Below are 22,265 nucleotides of genomic sequence, written 5' to 3' on the forward strand. Positions count from 1 at the left end.
GGGAGACCTTATCACCATGTTCCAGTATTTAAAGGGTCACTGCAAAGAAGATGGAGACTCTCTTTTACAAGGAGGCACAGGGAAAAGATGAGGGGTAATGGGTACAAGTTAATCCTGGGGAGATTCCGATTGGACACAATCAGCCATTGGAATAATCTCCCAAGGGAAGTGGTGGATTCTCCAACACTGGACACTTTTAAGATTTGGCTGGACAGGGTGCTGTGCCATTTTGTCTGAACTGTGCCAAGAAACGTTGGACCAGATGATCCTTAAGTTCCCTTCCAATCTGGTATTCTATGATTCTATGATTCTATGCATATATATATAATTTATATATATATATATCTATGATTTAAATATGCATTTACATTTGTATGCACGGAAGAGTTTCAGAAAGTTCATGTTTTTGTGTTTCTCCCCATTCCTTTTCCAGGAAGACTTTCAACCCTTAAAAAAATCTAAACTAAACTTTTATTTCTGAATGCACAAAAAAGGGAATACTTATAAGCTCCCTTTTTGTAGATGAGTATAGCTAAGCAGATAATGAGGGGTGAAATCTGCAAATATTTATTTAAATGAAGCATTGAATTTTCCAATGCAATATTGTAACTCATTTTGTGCCCACTTTGCAGGAATATTCTAGGAAATTAATTTACTGAGAGGCTGCTTAAAATATGTATTGTTACTGAGTAGTGGATGATACCAGTGAAAGTCATACTTGGAGTTATAATATGCAAATATTGAAAATGAACAATAAGCTATTAGTTCTAAACTCTGCTCTGCCCTGCAGAGAACAAAAATGAAAATGTGACTGCTGCTTATATGCTAGCTGCAATACTTTACCTGTAATCTCCCACTCTTCTTTCCCAGTTATAGTCACATGACATGATCATCAAATACATAGTCTGTTCCTACAAACATTTTATGTATTTGTAACTTAATGCATAGTCAAAATGGTTTTATAATACGACCAAACATGGGCAGAAATATTTGTAGAATGGGAAATTTATGAAGCCACACTTTTGGGCCAAGATGATAAAGTGCATCGAACAAAAAACCCATTTCTGTTTGTTACTACAGATAAATAATAAAAGATCAAAGTAAAATTCATCTTAACTGTCTCCTCTGTCTCCTCTTATTCCATACTTGTAGTAAACTGCTTACAGTATTACCAAGTATATTTGCAGACAAAATTTGGCTAATGTTAATGAATAAATAAATAGTATTATATTTTGAATCTTTAAACTAATCTCAGCCTTTTGTTCAGAGCTGTACCATGTAGTATGTATGAGACTCACCCTGCTTTGTGCACAGACAAACCCAGGCCTTGTGGGTCTTGTGTGTAGGCAGCAAAGAGCCATACTTCCTCAGGTGCTCTATAGCCCACGTGTTAGCCTGATTGGGTCATAAATCAGCAAATACAAATGACTGTACATCAAGAGGTGGGTCATCATGCAAAGATTTGTGCTCAGAGGACTCCAGCAAGGAGGCAGGCTACATAGGTGCAAACTATATTATGGCCTCTTGCTCACCTTAAGTGACCCAGTGTGCCATTGCCTCTCACAGTTGAAAGGAAGATGCTTTTTCACAACTGTTCAAAAAGGAAGAAAGGAAGCTATATTCAGCAAATAAATTATTAATTCTGAATTATTCCCTCAGCTCTGTGGCACAGTCATTGCTGCCCCAGTTTTCTGTCTTGCATATGAAGCATAAAATATCATTCCCATCCTCAAAGCCTTTTCTGATAGAAATTGGCGAGGTAGCTAAAGTCAGAATTGGGCTTTATGAGGTAGCATCTTTTGGCAAAGAATATATAATTTCACAATTTATTTTTTTTCAAGATCTTGTTCTATTCCACTTGAATTGAAAGGGAGACTTGGCAGTGACATAAAGGTGGGGAAGAATGGCCCTGCAGCTTCTCTGACATGGAAAGATCTACATAGATGATACATCAACAGCAAAACATTCACACTTGGTATGTACTTGGTAGAGTGTTCTCAACATAAGCTTTTAGACCATTTAGCTGCTCACTTGCAGGAGTTTGGTATGATTCGGCAGTGTGATTTTTCACAGAGGTCAAAGGGCTGAATAGAAACCTGTAAGACACCTATGTCAACCAATGTAGAGATTTTACTGGCTAATACATTGTAATGTAGAACCTTATTTACATAAGTGAGTATTTTTGTTGAACTGAGTAGTTTTACAAAGTAACCCAGATATTTTCAGGATAAATTAAACTTCATACTGTCTTGACTCATATCACTTGTCCCAGCTCAATCATAGTAGAAATTTGTCAGGGCAAAAAGTACTTTGCTCTTTTATTACGTATCTGTTCAACAATAGAGCTCATTATCTCTGTCTTGCAAATACAGAGAATGAAATAAGAAAGGAACATGATCTTCTGAAAATAGGACAGTAAAGCAGGGTCAGAAGTTAGATTTGACTCGGTATCTTCTGAGTCCCAAATCAGTTTCCCTCTGCTAGACAGTATGTGTTTCCAGTGACTACTTGTATATCTGTATCTGTGCAGATATATCCCTGTATAGCTACCTCTTTGTATAACTCTTTTTAGAGGAAAATCAGGTGTTTTTCTAAGTGAATGCTACCAGATCTGATGTGGTAAATAGGTTCAGTAATATTTTATTATTGAGAACAATGTTAACACTGTTTGCTAGTGATTAAGATTACAGAGACCAGAGAATAAAGTAGATGTAGGAAATATTCTGGAGGAAAAGCTGTTCGGTTATGCAAACATCTAAATGAATATATCTGCCTGCATATATGCATTTTGTATTGAACTTTTTCAGTGTAACAGTGGAAAACCTCACTTTATTAACAAAAAGTGTTGACTGAAAATGTAGTCAAAATGTAAGTATATTAGGATAGACTATTAGGATAGACAGATCTCTCTCTGCAGAGAGATCTGGACAGGCTGGAGCGATGGGCTAAGGCCAACTGTAGGAGTTTCAATAAGGCCAAATGCCGGGTGCTGCACTTGGGCCACAACAACCCCCAGCAGCGCTACAGGCTTGGGGAGGAGTGGCTGGAGAGCTGCCAGTCAGAGAGGGACCTGGGGGTGTTGATTGACAGCCGGCTGAACATGAGCCAGCAGTGTGCCCAGGTGGCCAAGAAGGCCAATGGTATCCTGGCTTGTATCAGAAATAGTGTGGCCAGCAGGGACAGGGAAGGGATCTTACCCCTGTACTTGGCACTGGTGAGGCCGCACCTCAATTACTGTGTTCAGTTTTGGGCCCTTCACTACAAAAAGGACATTGAATTACTCGAGCATGTCCAGAGAAGGGCAACGAAGCTGGTGAAGGGTCTGGAGCACATGTCGTATGAGGAGCGGCTGAGGGAACTGGGGTTGTTTAGTCTGGAGAGGAGGAGGCTGAGGGGAGACCTCATCGCCCTCTACAACTACCTGAAAGGAGGTTGCAGAGAGCTGGGGATGAGTCTCTTTAATCAAGTAATAAGCAATAGACAAGAGGTAATGGCCTCAAGTTGAGCCAGGAAAGGTTTAGACTGGATATTAGGAAGTATTTCTTTACAGAACGGGTTGTTAAGCGTTGGAATGGGCTGCCCAGGGAGGTGTTGGAGTCCCCATCCCTGGAGGTGTTTAAGAGTCGGGTCGACATAGCTCTGAGGGATATGGTGTAGTTGGGAACTGTCAGTGTTAGGTTAAAGGTTGGACTAGATGATCTTCAAGGTCTTTTCCAACCTAGATGATTCTATGATTCTGTGATACTTAGAAATCCATCCACTGTACAAAATTACTGAAATTTATAAATTCTGAGGAACACAAGAATATTAAGAAACTGCCAAGGAATAAAGTCACAGAGTACGTATTTTTAAGTGAGCTATGGAGTAAGATGTTTTGACTGGATGTTTTCTGTGTGAGACTTAGTATTCAGTAATTACTAAAAGAAAAAGCACATTTTACTTTGGGAATATCTTTCATGTTTCTATGAGCATAAAATCTTAGTCTAGAATTGCAGTTAACTTCCAATAATTATTTTTTTCTCTATAAGTTTAAATACTAGCATAAATATTTAATGTAATTTAATAAAATAGTTTAATGTAAATATAAATTTGCATTTTACATTTACACCATGAGAAAGTCTGCAATATGCTGGTGCTGATGGTTTATTATAATCATGGTTCTGTTTGACTAGGAAAGTATATATGGGATGATCTACCTGCAAGAGCATCTTAAATCAGCTGGTCGGTGGATGGTCTGTGCAGAGACACATATTACACCATACTGATCACTGATATTAGACCTGAGCAAAACAGTCATCTGTCAAATGTGCTTGGCTCTGAATGCTTCCTGAGCAATTCAGAAGGCGAGGAAAACAGTTCCAAATCTTCATTCCCCATACTGACATCTTCCAGTCCTGTGGCAAAGCAGATGGAGGTACCAGCTACATCACGTGCTGAGGAGCGAGCCTGTTCCCTCAGTGCAGTCTGTGCAAGTCTGATCAGACACTGTTCTTCTGGAGACCAGGAGATGGAAAATGACAGAGAAACAGATATTTCCCATTGACTAAAACTTCCTCAGTGAATCAGTATGGAGAACAACCAATTTAAATAAGATGCCATAGATAAGTATGCTACTAAAAGTCAGTATATACCCAATTTTAGCCTTCATGCTGATCCCCTTATGTCCTTTCTACTGGCTTATATGGTCATCCCATAGCCTATTTGGAAAGTCATACAACCTAAATGCTCTCTATTACCTAGGGTGCAAAGCAGGTTTGAACTTGGTCTTGGTAAATACATTATTAAATTGTCAGGAAAAATGCCACTGCTTAGCCAAGTAACACTATACTTTTTTAAGATCCTTTTTTAAGCTTTTTGTGTATTCATTCTGCTATTATCCTATTTCTCTTTATCTGGATTTCACAGCTTTTTTTTGTCATTTTAAGAAAGCCAGAAGCAGAACAAGAAGAAAATTCACTCAAGGCTCAGGCTTGAACTCATTTTGCAGTTAGGGATTTATTGCAAGGATTTTGGATTTATCCAGCTTGACACTAAACATGTTAATGTCTCTAGCCTTTTTTCTTCCTTCTAGTGTGACAAAAAGAAATTCTCCCCCAAAATAAAAACTCTAAGGTATTGCAAGTTGCTGCTATGTTTACCCAGAGCTCTGCTCTGTGACTTACTTTTTGGCCAACAAAATCCTCTTTGTTTCTCTTCTTTGTTAGTTTAATAACCTTTATAAGTGAAGGGCCTAAATGGGTTTAGTTGCCTCAATTAGTTCCCAGGTAGTCAATGCTTTCCTTTCTGGGAATTAAGCTTCCAAAGTGGTTCACTGGAAATATGTGGCATGATCTGGAGGTTACCAAAGGCCTCTTCACTAGCTGTGGGTTAAATACTACTTGAAGGTTTAGATTAAGGTTCTGAAATAACCTAAAGAGTGTATTTGCATAATTCAGAAGAGAAGACTTGTTTGCTAAGTTTTTTATGCCAGTTTTCTTATTTGTTAAAAACTAGTTTGAGGACCAATTCTCTTCCCAGATATTCCAGGATAAACTGACCTTAGAGGAATCAAACTGAGATCAATAACTGAGACAAGAATTGGCTCTTATTCTCCACTTTGAATATATTCCTGTTGGTAAGTATGTGACTGCAGGATTTTTTTTTGGTAGTGCTTTAATATAGTTGAGATAAGTTCTTTGACTAACAATGGAGGGGGACTCACTGGTTATGGATAGTGTTAGGGTGTATTTTCCTAATACAGTTAGCAAAAGCAAGTTCAAACAGGATCTGACTAACCAGTCTAGAAAGTGTGTAGATGAATGCTTGATGAAATGGGGAAAATACTAGCCCTGCATGTTGTGAAGCAGATCTGTAGAAGGTATTGCAAATGGAGCACTTCCTAGGAGATGTAGCTCTGTTATCTGTGTTTAGGGAATGCCAGTAAATGTCAGCAATCTCTCTCCCAAAGAGATCTGAGTGAGAATCAATTTTCCTACGCCCAAAGTATAGTTGCATTTTTTTTTAAATGAAGCAATAAAATAAAATTATGATCTTGCAGCAACTTGTAAGGCAATTTTTTAGAGATTTGCCAGCTTTATCCTTCCTTCCTTCCACCTGGGGGTGCTGCAGTTGTTAATTGCAAATTCTAGCTATTCAATTAGATGGACTTTTGAATCCTCCTTTTTCCTGAGCACTGTAACCATAAACTTCTAAAGTCAGTCCCTAGTCATGCTGTCCAAATGAGAATTACCTGAATTGTGATGCTCCAACAGAAAGATTTATCAAGTCATGATAGCCCTGCTATTGCAGTCCCACCTTGTCTTAAGCAGATCCCACTTGAAGCCCAGGTGAATTTATCACTTGAGATACTTTTCAGTGCAAAACTAGTAAATTTCACTCATGTTCTTTTCAACACTCATGCATTCTGCTATTCCATTTATGTGTACAGAGATGCACAGGGAATTTGTGTGTTATCAGCACATGAGAAAACACTTCCTCTTCTTAGCCCAGATTCCCTTTTCCTGAGGGTCAGCTTTGAAATTTAATTTTCTTTCCAAAGTCTTCTTTCACAGAGGATCAATCTGCATTTGGAATAATGTAGGTTTGGATAGAAAGCAACAGACTGCAATTGAAAATTTACAGATGAGGTAAGTCTCATTTTGAAAAAGGAAAAATAAGAGACAATGAAAAAAGGAGAAACTATAGAGCAGCCATGGACTATGTAATAGATATACAGAAGCAATAGTCAATATATAGAGGGCTCAGATGCACCAGTTTTCTAATATATTTAGGATGTCAGAAAGATTTAAGATTAATGAAACAATAAAATAATTTTGAAGTCATGAATTTCCTGGCAGCTGATGACTGGACATTGGATCTGAAACGCCATGAAAGGGCTCATTGCTCTACCTCTCCTGTCATTAGCTGCCAAAAAGAGGTAAAAACTATTTTAAATCACAGATTTCTAAAATTATAGAGGAAAGTAATTACTCTTAAATATTTTGCATTTATTACCAAACTGAAATTGTGTTCTTCCATTCAAAGCTCTGGCCTGCATCATTTCCTTTGTTTCTTATATTATTCTGTGAAAGAAACAGGCATCATGCTTCTGTCAGTGAAATTCTCTGAACCAGTTCCCCCAAGATTTTAATAGCATCTGATTTACTGCATTTAGTGATCCTCTGTAGGAACAAATAGATGAAGTGCTTTATAGTTTTAACTTAGCTCCACTTCTCTCTGCCTTTAAAGCTGTAATCCCTTTTTATCTAGGGACAAAGACCAACAAACCCACCACAGTTCAGAAGAGATTTTTCCAGACAAATGAAATCTCTCAGAACTGTTTAAACCGAGACCTTAAGTGAAGATGATTTTGTACTATGAAGCAGAGGGCCATATCCCTAGCACATGCAAATCAGCATAGTACTACTGACTTAATTCAAATTCAGTAGAACTCTCCTCATTTGTGCTAAATGAGGGTCTGACACAAGGCTTTCTGTGGAGAACTGATGGTCTTCCTGTGCATGTTTAAGTTTGGAAGAATGTTTCCTGATAAAAGTAGTGATTTTTCCAACACTATTTACTAGTAGCAGCTGCATTTGTATGCAACTAAAATGAGCCAAGAACCAATCTGTGGTGGGAAGTTGCACATAATTTCCTCCCTTCGCTCAGAAGCTTCATGCATCCAACCTGCTGGGAACAGTCCATTGCCCAGACTGTTCCATGAATGCTGCCTAGACACTGTGTAGGATTGTCCTGGTTGGCACAGGTCAAAGCTGTTTTAGGGACCATGCTAAGAATTCAGTAGTATGAGTGACTGCATACAAGAGCTTTTGTCTGTGACCTGTTTAGAAGTTGATTTTAGATCTGGTGCCTTTCATTGTAGTGTAACAATTCAGTTTAATTGGAGAAGTGATTTTTTAGCCTTAAAATTGATACTTGTGTAAACTGGGTCCTGCTGATTTCAGAATCGTTCCAGAAATTTGGTGTCTCTTGCACTGAACTTCTTTGAAGGTTGAGCTACTTAAAGTTATATTAAATTGATGACTCTGATAAATAAGTTCTGTATTGTCTTCTGATAAAAGTTTTCTTCTGGAACATCGAGAAGATCACAGAATCACAGAATCATCTAGGCTGGAAAAGACCTTGAAGAGCATCTAGTTCAACCATTAATGTAACACTGACAGTTCTCAACTACACCATATCCCTCAGAGCTATGTCGACCCGACTCTTAAACACCTCCAGGGATACGGACTCCACCACTGCCCTGGGCAGCCCATTCCAACGCCTAACAACCCGTTCTGTAAAGAAATGCTTCCTAATATCCAGTCTAAACCTTCCCTGGTGCAACTTGAGTCCATTACCTCTTGTCCTATTGCTTATTACTTGATTAAAGAGACTCATCCCCATCTCTCTGCAACCTCCTTTCAGGTAGTTGTAGAGGGTGATGAGGTCTCCCCTCAGCCTCATCTTCTCCAGACTAAACAACCCCAGTTCCCTCAGCCGCTCCTCGTAAGACCTGTCCTCCAGACCCTTCACCAGCTTCGTTGCCCTTCTCTGGACACGCTCGAGTAATTCAATGTCCTTTTTGTAGTGAGGGGCCCAAAACTGAACACAGTAATTGAGGTGTGGCCTCACCAGTGCCGAGTACAGGGGTAAGATCACTTCCCTGTCTCTGATGGCCACGCTATTTCTGATGCAAGCCAGGATGCCATTGGTCTTCTTGGCCACCTGGGCACATTGCTGGCTCATGTTCAGCCGGCTGTCAATCAACACCCCCAGGTCCCTCTCTGACTGGCAGCTCTCCAGCCACTCCTCCCCAAGCCTGTAGCGCTGCTGGGGGTTGTTGTGGCCCAAGTGCAGCACCCGGCATTTGGCCTTATTGAAACTCCTACAGTTGGCCTTAGCCCATCGCTCCAGCCTGTCCAGATCTCTCTGCAGAGCCTCCCTGCCCTCGAGCAGATCAACACTCCCACCCAACTTGGTGTCATCTGCAAACTTACTGAGGGTGCACTCTATCCCTTCGTCTAGATCGTCAATAAAGATGTTAAACAGGAGTGGCCCCAAAACCGAGCCCTGGGGAACACCACTCGTGACTGGCCGCCAACCGGATTTAACTCCATTCACCACAACTCTTTGGGCCCGGCCATCCAGACAGTTTTTTACCCAGTGAAGCGTGTGCCCATCCAAGCCACGAGCAGCCAGTTTTGCCAGGAGAATGCTGTGGGAAACGCTGTCAAAGGCCTTACTAAAGTCAAGGTAAACAACATCCACAGCCTTTCCCTCATCCAATAAGCAGGTCGCCCTGTCATAGAAGGAGATCAGGTTTGTCAAGCAGGACCTGCCTTTCATAAACCCATGCTGACTGGGCCTGATCATCTGGTTGTCCCACATGTATTTTATGATGGTACTCAGGATGAGCTGCTCCATCAGCTTCCCGGGCACCGAAGTCAAGCTGACAGGCCTGTAATTTCCCGGATCATCCTTCTGACCCTTCTTATATATGGGCATCACACTGGCCAATTTCCAATCTGTCAGGACCTCCCCGGTCATCCAGGACTGCTGGTAAACGATGGAAAGCGGCTTGGCGAGCACCCCAGCCAGCTCCTTCAGCACCCTCGGGTGTATCCCATCCGGTCCCATAGACTGTGTATGTCTATGTGATGCAGTAGGTCACTGACTACCTCCTCCTGGAATGCGGGGGGGGGGGGTCATTCTCCCTTATCTGTCTTCTGGCTGAGGAGGCTGGATTCCCTCAATACAACTAGTCTTGTTATTAAAGACTGAGGCAAAGAAGGCATTGAGCACCTCAGCCTTTTCCTCATCACTTGTTACCATGTTTCCTCCTGAGTCTAGCAGGGGATGGAGGCTCTCCCTGGTCTTTCTTTTGCTGCTGACATACTTATAGAAACATTTCTTGTTGTCCTTGATTGCTGAAGCCAGATTAATTTCTAGCTGGGCTTTAGACCTCCTGATTTCCGCCCTGCATAGCCTCACAGCATCTTTGTAATCATTGTGAGTGGCTAGCCCCTTCTTCCAAAAGCTGTAAACTCTGCTTTTCTCCCTGAGTTGCAGCCAAAGCTCCCTGCTTAGCAAGGGTGGTTTTCTCTGTCACCAGCTTCTCTTACAGCACCTGGGGACCGCCTTCTCCTGAGCCATTAAGACTTTCTTATTAAAGAGTGTCCAGCCTTCCTGGACCCCTATACCCTTCAAGACCATCTCCCAAGGGATCCTGTCAAGCAGATGCCTAAACAAGACAAAGTCAGCCCTTTGGAAGTCCAGGATGTCAGTTCTGCTGCCCCCTCTCCTGGCCTCTCTATGAATAAAGAACTCTGTTATTTCATGATCGCTGTGCCCTAGTCAGCCTCCAACCGCCACATCATCCACCAGTCCTTCTCTGTTCACAAAGAGGAGATCCAGCAGGGCACTTGATCTTACAGGAACAAGATCTTACAGGAACTACACAAACTGAGTTTATAAGTCTTCTTAAGGTCTTTGTTTCTCACTGTGTATCCCCACTATTATGTTATTAATGCAGCCCTTCAGTTAACACGATAGTTATAGTCAAAGTTCTGTGCAAAAATGGTGACCCTTATCTGTACACTGAAAACCAGCAGGAGAAATTAAATCAGGAAAAATAATATGTGTTACAAATATAAATTTCCATTTTTATATGGCCTGAATATCTGCAGTTTCTGTAAACACTGGAAATTATGTATCAAGAGAAATTATCAGCCACAACAAATGTATCTATTTCAATCCAGAAAACAAACAAACAAACAGACATTGTCAGGTTATGCTGTACAGTAGTTGTTCTTCATGTTAAATACATCACAGTTCTCTACAAGAGCCTGAATTTACCTGCTCAGAGTAGACTACTAAACAAGTTGCTAGATTCTATTTTTCTGAAAGAATTTATTTTAGGACATGGTGCTGTAATAAAATGCACTGTCTTTCCATAGGCATGCAATCAACTGCATATAGGTAACTGCAATCCAACCCATGTGGCAGCAGGTCTGTCAGAAATTTACTCCCTTTGATGCAAACCTTTACAGCAAAGGTGAGTGTATTTTTGGTTTTGCATGTTTGCTTGTGTTATTTTGTTATTGTTTTCCTTTAGCTGAATACATCTCAGCTGCTGGTAGTTTCATTAATAGTTGGCTAATACTGAAATCGTTGCTTTCATTCAGTATGGAGCTTGAATCCCACTGTTCTTTCAGCTTCCATTAGCAACTATTTAATTGAAGCTTTTCATACAGTGTCTGTTACTCTGACTGGGGTGGTGCACAGTTTTTGAAAGAAAATTGCTGCTGTTGCATTTCGGCCATTTACATCTGTAGAAGAAGGTCACCTACTTATTAGTGAAATGGTGACACCTGACGGCTTGTGGACTTTTATTTTTTTATTTATTTATGTATTTACATATGTAGAAAAATCCAGTTCAGTATGCCAAGAGCTACATCTACAAATAATTGGGGGTCTTCTAACTTCTCTGTCAGACTAGTCTCAAATTTAGATCTTGAGCACATAACCACCCTATAAGTTAATGTTACCATGTTTCCTGAGGTGCTGAAAGTCTATTTCTGCAGTAAAATTTCCAAAACAAATCAATTCTTGATAGTAGAGAGTAGATTGATGTTTCTCTTATACTGGTACCCACCAGGAGTCATAATCTAGGGACCTCTTTTAGCTTTTCTGCACAGTCTGACCCGGTAATTATTTGCTGCATGCTGAGCGGACTATGTTCTGTATACACCATAGCCAAAAAGACTGGTGAGAGCACTCACTATGGATGCAGATGATATAAGTCCAGTTCTTTTTCACCCTTCCCCTCACCTTGAGAGCATCTGAATGCGTCTTTTTCAGGAGAATGATTTAACCATGAGAGTCTCTTTGGGTCCACCTCTCAGATTTCTTAAATCTATTTCACTTGTACAACAAACCTTTTATCAGAGACAGAAATACTTCTTTCTCCTGTCTAAGCTCTAAAACCTAGAGTCAATCTCTTGTCTGACTATGTTTTAAGAATTCATTCAAGGAGAAATATTTTCCACAGGGCAAGGAAGGCATATATCCATACTGTTTTCTTTTGGGTGGGTAGAAATATCAGCTCAGATTTATGTGACCAATGAGGGATTTGAATGCATCTCAGGTGAAAAGGAGCTATTGGATTACTCAGTTATTGGATAAAGGGAGAAGAATTCAATGTCACAGAGGACCTCTGAGAAATGGCTGGCTTAGATGTAGTTTTAGCATTTTGTCATTGCTAGGATGTGAGTCCTGAGTGGCTGTGAGTCCTTATCAATGCAGTAAGAGTATAGTGATTGCCTGTGAAACACCATGAATGAAAAGGAGAGAGGTTCTTAGCTTACTGATGGTTGTTGTGTGTAAGCATTGCTCTAAAACTGTGAAGAGATGTATCTGTTGCTAATGTAGGTAGAGAGTGCATTTAACACTGTCAGGCAGGGCTACCAATTCTCCCATTTATTCTCTTGTGAATTCCTCAGCATCCCTATGTTACAATCATTGGGATATTACTTCAGGTTTTTATTATGCAGGTGTTATATAAGTAACACTTTCCCAAATAAATGTCTATTTTAATGGATTTTTGGATGTCACAAATGTATTAACACTAAAATAAGACAGATGTTATTGTACTTTTGCTTGGCTCTTGCTAAATCTTTGATTACATACATACTTCCTAGGTTACCTGCTCCTTCCCTACTCATATGGTAATTGCAGTCTTTTGGAAAAATTAAGAAGTTGCATCCAATAATCCATTACAGTCTCTGCACCTCAGACTGCATTAGAAAAAAAGTCAATAATGTAATGATGAGACCTATTTAACCTTTAACAATATTTCTTTATTGGAGCAGTATCTTCCAAACTTGGTTTGGATTGTTACAAAAGGGAGCTTTCCAAGGCCTGCTGACACTTCTTGTCTTGAGAATACTATGATGTCTGATACAAGAATTACTGTTTAATTAGCTGTGGAAAGCATATGTCTTTGCCCATGAGTAAGTATTGTTCTGTAAATATAAAATAGAAGGCATTTTGCCATTGCCATAAAGCAGCCTGCATGTGTATGCAGGAGCTGTGCAGCTCCATGTCAGCCCTTGTCCCATGAGGTGTGACTTGGACAGGAGAGGGTGAAGAGTGTTGCTTTCTTAGCACTCTTGCTAAATCTGCTCCCACTCCACTAAGTGATATCTAATTCCATATTATCAGCCTCTTTGATTTTTTTCATTTCCCAGATGCAGATATCAGAGCGCACCTGGAGTTGCTGATTAAGTCTTTTTTGTACTTAGCCTAAGCAGCTCTCCTCCTCATGTGGATTGTTTAAACAGCCTCTGCCAAGTCATCTTTTATCATGGAGGTGAACCAGGCTTCTTCAGAATGGCTGGAACCTAAGGATATACCATCAATCCTTGTTTCTTAATAAAATTATCTGAAAAAAAAATCTACTTACATTTGGAGTTAAACAAAATGTCTAACATGGTTTCTCTAAGCCCATGTAGTATTTTACCTGATCTTCACAGCTGTCTTGCTTTGAATAAAGATTGTCCTGAATTAGTTTTTGAGGGTTTTTCTCCTACTCTATTTTTCTGGTAATACTGCAGCAGTTGCCCCATGTTACTTTTAAATGTAAGATATAGCCTGTTCTGTTCAACATTGAATACTACTGTATGTTTCTTTCTGCATATTTTGTCCCTTGGAATGTGAAATCATCATGTGATGTACACTGATGACAGTAATGTTATCTCTAGATTCTCTGGGCAGCCTCTATGTTGTTAGGAAAGTAACTATTTTATGATACTTCCATCAATCCTCCTCTCTGCTGTTCATAGTTTCCAGCTGTTGCTTGTTATCGTGCTCCTTCCTCTACAGCTCTGCTGTTCTCTCTTGTGAAGAGATATTGTTCTCCCTGTCCCTACTTGTGCGCTATTTTTGTATTATGAGAATGCTCCTGTTACTATTTCGGTTCTTTTTGGCTCATCTTCCATGTATCAAAGCCACCTGATACAGGACTTCTGCTTTGGGAATGGTAAGTAACATTGCCTGTGCTTGAATCTGAGTGACAGTGTCTCTTCCCAGAAGCAGGATCCTTTAATATTCTTTCTCTTATTAGTTCTCTTTTGAAGTCCACATATCTGCAGCATTCAGCAAACCAAATCTATCAACTTCTGTCATGAAAGCTTCATTCTTTACCTTTATTTCTAGTATTTTATTATAACAAGCGATCCTGTCTGGAACTGTTTCTTGAAGGAAGTCACAAGGAATAATAGACTACTCCAGCTTTTGAGACATGCTTTCCTGTCACTGTAAACTTAGATATAATAACTAGGAAGGAGCCAACAGTTGTACCTTAAAAAATAGTTTGATTAGAGTTTGATTCTTGATTAAATTAGAAGATCTCTGTCAGCAGCTTACAACTGTCAGTTGTTCAACTTGAATTGGTTTCCCTGAGCCAATAATGAGAATCTGTTCCCTAGAAAGTTTGTCTAAGTTATTACATTTTTGTAATTAGTCTAATAACGTATAATATAATATTAACTAAGACAGGAAGTTGTGATATTTATTGTACAAAACTGTTTTCTCAGAATGAAATATATTGAAATCAGGAAGGAAGATAACTTGTTCTGTCACCAGCACACGAGAACAGCATGCTATATAACCCTGATGGTATGTAATCATATTATCTTATTTAAATCTGGATCATTAACAGTCTTTGCATTTTTATTAACTTCAGAAGATAACCAGCTATGCTGGTATAGAATGTTGTATCTACAGGAAAATTGCTCTCCTGTGAAATGACAAAACTGATTAATATCCAATATTGTACCTTCTAAAAACAACCACACTATCTAGTTGACTATTTTAACCAAGAGTAATTATGTAACTGAAAAATAAGTTTAAGGAAAACTGACTTTTAATCAAAAATTTATTTTAAGAAAAAAATTGTCAATGTTGTTGTCTGATTTTTTTATGAAAAGTGGAAAAGGAAAGATTAAAATGTCTGTATTGTTTTAAAGATTTTGGTGAATGGTATATATCAAAGCGTTTTGATTTTTTTTTTCAGTTTTTAACAAATACATTTTTCACAAACAATTATTTTTCTAGGTTTGTTTCCTGCTTCTGAATTAAAAAATAAAACCAAACTCATGATGAGATTTTTCAGAAATTATTTTTCCCAGAATATTTTTGAATGGATCTAAATGAGATTTTTCAGAAATTATTTTTCCCAGAATATTTTTGAATGGATCTAACACACAAAATTTTAAATAAATGTCATCTTTTTCAAGAAACAGCAGTCCAACCCAGTACCTACTGAATTCAATGGCAGTATATGATTCATAGAATAATATAATAATTTAAGATGGAAGGAATCTCTGAAGGTAATCTAGTCAAGATTTTCCACAAAGTGGGACTAACTTCAAAGTTAATTAGTTTTTACAAGATACAGCTTTTCCAGGAAGACTTTATACGGGATCTAGCCATCTGTGATTGATAGTCTTTGTATCTAAGTGTGCTTTTTACATATATGTTGGGGCTCAAAATATGACTTGCCACCAGGAGGGAATGTGAAGTTAGCTCTCACAGTTTGGGATGGCTTCCCGCATGGCTTTCCAGTTGTGAAAGAGCTTTCAGTTTGAATCTCTGAGAAAAGAAAGTTTTGCTGTTCAGTATCCAAATAAATACTAATTTAAATGCAGTTCACATTCCTAAAAATACTAATTTTAATACTTTTTACTTGGGTTCAGTTATGAAGTCTGTTGCACATGTATGGATGAAAATCATAAATATGAAGATGTCCTCTACGTTTTGTGCCAATTCTTCATTTTGTCAGATTCTGCATGTGAGCATGATGAAGAAGGGAGAAGGGAAGAAGTAACAGCTGTTGACCAACTTCGTCATTCATGAGGATTGGATGAGAAGAAGGAGTATGGAGTCGGGGTTGTGTGACTGTAAGGAATACTGTCACAAAAGTGTGGAGGGAGTACAACCTGGTTCAGACTTGTGCAGTGAGAGAGAAACAAAGAAGATTGGTACTATGTAGTCTTACTCTGAGTGACTTCTGTGGGTTCATACACCACACACCCCCCCGCCCCGCCCCAGCAATCAACTTTTGTATGCACTCTTATGACTCAAGCCCAAAAATAAACAAATATGTTCTTGAATGTACCCTACAGAAAAACAGGGAAGAATTTAAAGGTGTCATAGTCTGCACCTTAATTAGATATTCTCTTTTGAATCTCATCTAAAGATGCAAAAGCAGGTCCCAGAGTATGTCCTATTCATGTTGCAGTTCCTTGTCTCGTATTCTAAAAGCCACAAATAGCACTTGATTTGTCAGTTGATATACGTATGATTGAGGATTTAGTTTGAGGTTCTGAGAACCTGCTCATTGTCACGTGTCCAAAGCTGCCTTTATACAGATAAGGATTTTATTTATCATCTCATAACTTTTTAAATTAGCAAATATATACATAATGTTAGAGATATTTTGTGAAATGACATGGAAAAGCAGTTACGACAAAAAGGATAAAAATCCACACACTTATGGTGTCTAATTTAGTTTGTCAAAACCACTTGAACTGTTGAGTGAATCTAATGTAATTCAATGAATCTGCAAGTACATTCTCAGTCCATTGAAAATGACTGTCAATTAAAGGTTACTTCATAAAACTGAATCATGAGCAAAGATTACTTAGTGAAGATGAAAAAAGGCAAAGAAATAAACCAAACAAGCAAATGGGTATTATCAAATTAGAAATTAGAACAATGGAAAAATGTTAACAGAGATTTGTGCCAGTAATATTTTTTCTTATAGGATCTGTCTTTGACCATCATTGACATATTTATCTGTTCACCATGTAGAAAAATTATCTATTGACTTCAATAGCACTATTTCAATTCCTGCAGGCAACCATTTCCACTTGAAAAAATCATAAATATCATTCATGAGTGTTTTCTTACACAAATGGAATTGCAAAGCTATTCCTTTGCCCATATATTTTTCACCCAAATTCCATTTTAAAGTTTTATTTTGAGCTAGCATAAAATTATGAATAAATTTAGTAATTCATGAGCTTATATGGTTATATTTTCTTTTACATATATTCTTATGAAAGAAGCATTTGTCTTCTTGTTAATTTTTCTTCATTTTTTGCCTTCAAACAGCATGTGAAGCACGAGATGCTTATAAGATTACAATTATCTACTCAGTAAGAAAGGTTATTTATCAAGTATAGAATTACTGAAAAAATAAAGCCATTAGTCTCTTTCTTCCCTTTGTTTTCTATGCCTGTTTTTCCTGTTCCAATTCTCTAGCTCGAACTGAGTTGCTGTCTAGCCAACTCTAATGCCATCACATCTTTCCTTTGCACAGATAGTAAGATTAACTACTGATTTGACCTATACACAAAACTCCAAATTATAAATGCAAATGGGGTTTGCCAAAAGGAAATGGTGTGAGATAAAGCTCATATCTTTTAATATTAAACTAGATCATTTTCGAGATAAAGGAAATAAAGTAAGTTTACATACTATACTTACCATATAGCAAGTCTATTAGATAGCAATTCTACTGAAATTTATATGCTTACACATCAGTAAACCATTTGAAATGATATCACTTGGAAAACTATTAGTTTAGCAATAAATAGTAATGGAGGAATGGTAAAGTGATCAGGTACTGGCTAAAGAGTAGACACAGACAGAGCAAGCTAGAGGGATACTGCCAGTGGAAGTTTCTAGTATTAGTCTTGTGAACAATGTCAGTTACTATTTCCATTTGCAACCTTGGAAAAATAAGTAGAAGTACAAAATTTACTAATAACAATGATATTGAGAAGACATTGTCAATAGAGGGAATGCTGTATCCAGAAAAAAAAAAAAAAAAAAAAAAGATGGATGCCTACAATAAAAATATTTTCAATTGTAACAGCATAAAATGCATGGCACTATATGTCTAATAAAAACAACCAACAACTGTTCTGTTACAAGGAAGAAACCTCATTTTGATATAACCAAGCAACAAGCTGAAATAACCAAGCAGAAACCTGAATTCCGTCCTGAGAGGAATGTTAACTCCATCTTCCCCTTTCCTTCCAAGTACCCCATCAGACTACATCTCACTCTGCTCCTTGGCATAGGACCCCATGACTCGTGACCAGAGGTCCCAGTGTAGAGGTTATACAGGATATCCTTAGAGATGATAGCCTGGTTATAGTCAGACACTCCTGGAAGATGAAAAGTAACAGATTAAATTTCCTTCATCTATGGAAGACCTAGAACATTGTACTTTTCCTGTGTGTTTTGAGTGTCTACACAAAAATAGACAGTTTTCCTGGCCTTTTAAAACACTGAATCTTGCTCAGTGTATATAGAGGAGACCAAATTCTGGACTCTGATTCCAAACCTGAAAGACAAGTATTGTTCAGCATTTCCTACTGGCCAACAGTATCTGTCTCCCTGTTCAAACATGAGTTTTCATGAAATTAATTTACATTCACTTTTAATGTGCCAGCATATGTTTCAGATATCCTCATTGTTACAGTGAGGTACTCTGCTTCAAATGAGGCAGTTGAAAATTACTCAGACAACACTGCTTCTCGAAGTGCTTATCATCAGCTGTACATGGTTGTGCAAGTGCTCCTAGTCTGTTTCAAAGAAACTGGACCAGATGAGGGTAAAAAGAAGGAAGCATTTTAAGTTAATATCTTCTGTTGCATGAGATGGACTCAAAAGCTCATAAGGGCCAAGTTTCATGATGCAGAAGCTTTGGCAATAACTGAAGTTTACAGCATTTCTGCCTTGCCATTCCTTGCCATTCAATCCCAGTCCTGCCCTATGGCTTGTTGCTCATTTGTATTGCAGGACTGTTTGAACTCCAGTCATTCCCATGATCTAGTTCACACTAGTGTGTATTGATCTGGATTACAAGCAACCCTGCAATACAAGTGAAATAAAACCTGTTCTTTTGTTTGAAATCTGGGTGTTTTATGGTGAGTTCAGAGCAAAAGCTCACAAGCAGTTGAGCTGACACAACAGGAAGGGTAGACTGCTATGACATGGAAGTGAGAACATTTTACAGAATCACAGAATGGCTGAGGCTGAGAGAGGCATCTAGAGGTCACCTGGTCCATCCATCTGCTTAAGCAGAGCCACCTAGAGCCAGTTTTCCAGGACTGTGTCCAAATGGATTTTGAACATCTCAAAGGATGGAGACTCCACAGTCTCTCTGCACAAGCAGTTCCAGTGCTCAGTCACCCTCAGAGTAAAAAATTTTAAGCTTCACTGTCATTAAATATTTTGTGTAGTGACAGCCTGCTCTAAATTAGAGCTAAGAAGCACTTTTAGAAGTTCATGACTGGTCTTACAGTTAAAGACTTCAAGCTTCTGTGTCTGTGTAATACTGTCCATGGCAGTCTGCCTGTATGCATCTATACTAGTCAGTTCTAGTATGCTTTGGGATCCCTTGGGGCATGGGAACATTATTGTCCTTGCTAGACAACTCTCAACACACTCCCTAAAAAACTCTTGGTCTGTTTCAACTATTGATGTCCCCCAACAACTCCCTGGCATGTTCTGTCAGTCAAAGCAGCTCAGGAGAATACCCAGTGGACAGTTTGCCTTTAGCTACCCAGTCTTGGCAATTTCTTAGTGTAGATGCTGCCATCTGTGAATGATCTCTGTGCCTTCAGTATTCTCAGGCATATTTAATTCTGTGGTATATAAGTGGCCTGTGTCTGCAGGATATCTGAACGTGTGCTCAGCACTGTGACCTGAGCTTTAGTGCATCGAGCTGCTTTACATGCCTTTCACTCCAAGCTCAGTATGTGATAAGTGTTAGAGAGATGGGGCTAGCAAGAATGCCAAAACTGCCTCTTTGCTTTTTGTCTTGGTTTCCCGGGAATATTTTCATTAACTCTTTCCTTTTAGACCTTGTCCAGAACTTGGGTTCTGTTTGTGGATTTGCCTTTCTGAACGTTAGCCCTCTGGGCATGAAAATCAATTTAACTTAATTTTTGTAATTACCTACATCAGAGAGGATAATGTTGTGGCTCAGACATATGATAAATAAACAAATCAGCTTGCTTAATTTTAGCTGAAGTACAACTTTTCAATGTGTTTTTAGCCTTGAAAGAGTAAAATTTAGGATCAAAAAAACCTCTGAGCAGAGATATTGGATTGAAAACTGCAATTGTTATCTCTATTTCCAATGGATCTATTTCAAAGTGAGAATGAGAAAATGGACTTTTTGAAACCTTAATATTTATTTTTAATTTCACCTGCATTTGAGACCTTCTGTTGGCTTACTTCTTTGTGTTTTCACCAATTTATATTCATTGTAAAACTGATTTTGTGAGAGAATCAATCACTAGGTTTGGAATGCTGCCGAATTTTTGATCTTTAGCTGTATGCATCTTTAACACAGTTATCTTTATGCTGTAAATGTAAATAACTCAAGAATGTACATTAGTAAAATAAGGTACTTCTATCTTAATAAAATGAGGACATCTGTATTTATTGCTCTCGTAAGATCGGCAGGATACTATAAAGAGTTTGAAGTTATAGTACCATAACATAAATGTGCTGTTTTATGAAATCTAAATAACAAAACCCAAGAACTATATTAAAACAATGTTTATATTTAGAAAATTCTCCTGTTAGCATTGTTGTTCAACTGAATGTACAAATAGTTAATTACATAAATTTGTTACATCATAACCCACTGAAAGCAAGAAATGGCAGCCCTCAGCTTCTTTTTTTGTTCATATCTTGCAACTGTCTTTGTACCACAAACATTTTTGAAACTTTTTTTGAGACCCTGTATTATTTGGCTGTATTTTTTAGTTTCTCTGAATAAGTTGTGTTATTTACACATTTCATCATGTACTCTAAGTTCAAAATTAAATTACATTCTCCCATACTTCTCTTTTCACTAACTTACTCTGTTCAGCCAATATATAACTTTCTATGTGATGATTCATCCAAAGTGAGCACACCACATAGACATACAGATACCAGACTACTGTCTATTCTTCTTAGTGAAATTAGCTATTGATTGTGGTTGGCTTTGTCCTTTATTTCTCTTTCTTACTGCAATAGCAAGGAAATGTAAGACGCGTATTTATTGACTGGCTGATTATAGGCCTGTTGTAGCAGTTCTATTTTAAAATATTATTTTTTCTAAAAATGTTTGTACCATGGACAAACAACTACATTAGTGTGCTGGTTTTGGCTGGGATAGAGTTAATTTTCTTCATAGTATCTAGTATGGGGTTATGGTTTGGATTTGTGATGAAAACAGTGTTGATAACACAGGGATGTTTTCAGTACTGCTGAGCAGTGCTTACACAGAGTCAAGGCCTTTTCTGCTTCTCACTCCACCTCACCAGCGAGGAGGCTGGGGTTGCTCAAGAAGTTGGGAGGGAACACAGCCGGGACAGCTGACCCCAACTGACCAAAGGGATATTCCATACCATATGGTGTCATGCTCAGCAATAAAAGCTGTGCAGCTTTTGCTTTACTTATTAAACAGCTTCTATCTCAACCCACGAGTTTTCTCACTTTTGCTCTTCCCCATCCCACCACGGGGGAGTGAACGAGTAGCTGGGTGGTGCTTAGTTGCTGGCTGAAGTCAAACCATGACAATTAGTAAAGTAGGAATTATGCTTTTAAAAATGTGGAATATCCATGTATACAGTATTTTTACATCTAAAACAGAAAATGCAACATGATTTATGGGGAAAGGAAATGTCCATGCATGAAAATTGAATATAACAATCATATATTTTTCTTCAGATCAGGTTCAGATCAGTTTCAAATCAGGTTTTTTTTCTATGGGCTTAAATTCTCAGGAATTACTTTCTTTTAAATGCATTTTATGCATAGCAAAAGGAGTAGGAGACAACACATTCTTTCTGAACAATTTTCAGTGAAAAATACGGTGTTCGTGAAAGGCTTTCAATTAGTATGTTTGAATGAAGATTTAAAATACTATAATAAAAATAATCTTTGTGGTTCTATAATAGCACAGTACACTTTCAAATTAATTTAATGCTTATGGGAAAGTATAAAATTGACTGGTACCAAAGTGAAACTCTTATTTATTGTCACTGACTCTTTACAGAAAGACAAAGGCAGAATAGGAGTCCCTCCTGAAGCAACAGTGTGTCTTATGTAAGATATGGAGAAAGATTTCCAAACATTTTATCTTTACATGTCTGCAAAATCAACCAATGAGGCTGTTGTTTGTGCATATAGGTAGTTAATATGGGCAT

At 38.3% G+C, this 22,265-nt stretch overlaps 1 long non-coding RNA gene across 9 annotated transcripts in view; it reads left to right on the top strand.

Moving 5' to 3' along the window:
• LOC141944104 (uncharacterized) overlaps positions 1-20,927 on the top strand; it is a 38,660-nt gene extending 17,733 nt beyond the window's left edge. For 2 of the 9 annotated variants that reach the window (XR_012629151.1, XR_012629152.1), the window contains exons 3-7: positions 5,518-5,614; positions 6,539-6,626; positions 10,938-11,035; positions 13,230-14,658; positions 15,824-20,927. This is a non-coding gene — a long non-coding RNA (uncharacterized LOC141944104). Of the gene's footprint in view, positions 1-1,841; positions 1,976-5,517; positions 5,615-6,538; positions 6,627-10,937; positions 11,036-13,229; positions 14,659-15,737 lie in introns of all 9 variants that reach the window. The other 7 variants (XR_012629154.1, XR_012629158.1, XR_012629155.1 and 4 more) reach the window with 7 other exon arrangements.
• Positions 20,928-22,265: the final 1,338 nt, after the last annotated feature.

The sequence above is a fragment of the Strix uralensis genome, chromosome 5 (genome assembly GCF_047716275.1).
Source record: "Strix uralensis isolate ZFMK-TIS-50842 chromosome 5, bStrUra1, whole genome shotgun sequence".
In the NCBI taxonomy this organism is placed as follows: Eukaryota; Metazoa; Chordata; class Aves; order Strigiformes; family Strigidae; genus Strix; species Strix uralensis.